Source organism: Oncorhynchus mykiss, chromosome 9, assembly GCF_057628025.1.
Source record: "Oncorhynchus mykiss isolate SJ-2025 chromosome 9, ASM5762802v1, whole genome shotgun sequence".
Taxonomy (NCBI): Eukaryota; Metazoa; Chordata; class Actinopteri; order Salmoniformes; family Salmonidae; genus Oncorhynchus; species Oncorhynchus mykiss.
Window position 1 is genome coordinate 78112399 of NC_143030.1, and position 2500 is coordinate 78114898.

Here is a 2500-nt window from a genome sequence, read left to right on the forward strand (position 1 = left end):
GCCAGAGGGGGTGTGGCATACATAATTAACTAAAATGTTTTGTCTGATATACCACGGTTTTCAGCCAATCGGCATCCAGGGCTCGAACTACCCAGTTTATAATACAGTGTTTCCCAATGTTGAGGGTGGGGAGCCGCAGGGGTACGGGTAAGTAGCGACCGCCTGCCCATTAGGGGTAGGTAGCGACCGCCTGCCCATTAGGGGTAGGTAGAGACCGCCTGCCCATTAGGGGTAGGTAGCGACCGCCTGCCCATTAGGGGTAGGTAGCGACCGCCTGCCCATTAGGGGTAGGTAGCGACCGCCTGCCCATTAGGGGTAGGTAGCGACCGCCTGCCCATTAGGGGTCGGTAGCGACCGCCTGCCCATTAGGGGTAAGTTGCGACCGCCTGCCCATTAGGGGTAGGTAGCGACCGCCTGCCCATTAGGGGTAGGTAGCGACCGCCTGCCCATTAGGGGTAGGTAGCGACCGCCTGCCCATTAGGGGTAGGTAGCGACCGCCTGCCCATTAGGGGTAGGTAGCGACCGCCTGCCCATTAGGGGTAGGTAGCGACCGCCTGCCCATTAGGGGTAGGTAGCGACCGCCTGCCCATTAGGGGTAGGTAGCGACCGCCTGCCCATTAGGGGTAGGTAGCGACCGCCTGCCCATTAGGGGTAGGTAGCGACCGCCTGCCCATTAGGGGTAGGTAGCGACCGCCTGCCCATTAGGGGTAGGTAGCGACCGCCTGCCCATTAGGGCGTTAGGAGCGGCGTCCCACTTGAGAAAGGTAAAAAATAATTTGAAATGCAAAAAAAATGATATATTGTTCAAAACAAGCTGTTCAGTTACTCCTCGGTGACGGCCAGCAGCAGCAGCTTCGCCTCCTCCATAGGCCGCGAAAACGTTGATTTGATTGTTTTGCTATTGACGCTGAGGGGGAACTGCTCCAATGAAACCGTAGGATTTCAGCATAAATTATAACAGCACAAAGTTAACGGACTGTCTTGGGGGCGGTGCTCCAATGAAATCGCAGGATTTCAGCATAAATTATAACAGCACAAAGTTAACGGACTGTCTTAGGGGCGGTGCTCCAATGTCCGTCAAAATCAGAACTTCTGGTTCTGCTGTAGTCTCCCATCCAAATGAGTCTCTCGCGTCCAGACGGCTCACTTTCCACACGTGAGACGATATTATATCAGGTACAGATGGCCCTAAAGCTAATTGTAATTCCCTCGTAAATAAATGATCATAACAGTCAAGGGAGCCTAGGACCTGATAAACCAGACAACTTCATCTAACAAGAGTCGAAGAACGTTTCATCGCGGACCTGGTAGGACAAGAAAATATAAAAAATTAAAAAACAGGGCCAATTGTATTGTCTCTCCCCCCATGTTGTTCATGAGGTTCTACTGTATGTGACAGGGCGACATGTGTGGACTAAGACCGGGATCTATCACAAAGCTTGATCAAATTAATTAACAGTTAAGTTTGAGAAACATTGAGAAATAGTTCATTAACTATTCATCTACCTTTGATAAACTCAAATTCGCTAGCTAGAACTAGCGTGTAGCTTGCGTGCTAGTTAGGGCCCATGCAAATTTCAAGTCCATCTAAACTCATATCTGACCAACTCTGAAATATGAAGTCGTTTTTAGAAAGAAAGTCACCTGGCTATCGCATCATGCTTTGCGACACGTTAGCTAACCATCCCCAGTTAGATCAATGTGTTACCACTTATTGCATCCGTACTTGGTGCGTTCACCCCGGGGGTGCTTGGTGCGTTCACCTCGGTGGTACTTGGTGCGTTCACCTCGGTGGTACTTGGTGCGTTCACCTCGGTAGTGCTTGGTGCTTTCCCCCCGGGGGTACTTGGTGCGCTCACCCCGGGGGTGCTTGGTGCGCACACCCCGGTGGTACTTGGTGCGCTCACCCCGGGGGTGCTTGGTGCGTTCACACCGGGGGCGCTTGGTGCGCTCACCCCGGGGGTGCTTGGTGCGTTCACCCCGGTGGTACTTGGTGCGTGTTCACCCCGGTGGTACTTGGTGCGTGTTCACCCCGGGGGTACTTGGTGCGTGTTCACCCCGGGGGTACTTGGTGCGTTCACCCCGGTGGTACTTGGTGCGTTCATGACGTGATCTGGCTGCTTGTTCTAAATAATACATTGAATCAGGTCAAAACAGCGATGGCACCAGTGGTCATTCGGGTTTTTGACATGCAAAAAAAAAAAAGTGATATAGGTGTATTTATGCGGTCGTTAAAATGCACAGATCGTTTTATATAATTCTCCTCGAAGAAACTAGTGGTAGTTTGAAAACTTGGCATTATATATTTCTGTCAAGCTGCTTTGTTGACAAGTCCAACCACCGAGCGCCCTGGGAACTCGGGCGAAACAGCTGCGCCACTGCAGATAGTGTTCATGTACTAAACCTGAAACTGCCCTGAGTTTACCAAACATTAGGAACACCTTCCTAATATCGCGCCTCGATTTGCCGAGGGGCATGGAGTCGACAAAGGTGTTTGTTG

General features: G+C 51.4%; 1 protein-coding gene across 50 annotated transcripts in view; it reads right to left on the reverse strand.

Annotated features, from left to right (window-relative positions):
• The window catches only part of ubr4 (ubiquitin protein ligase E3 component n-recognin 4), a 165944-nt gene that overhangs the window by 7565 nt on the left and 155879 nt on the right, over positions 1 to 2500 (reverse strand). The gene's annotated exons all lie outside the window — the stretch shown is intronic.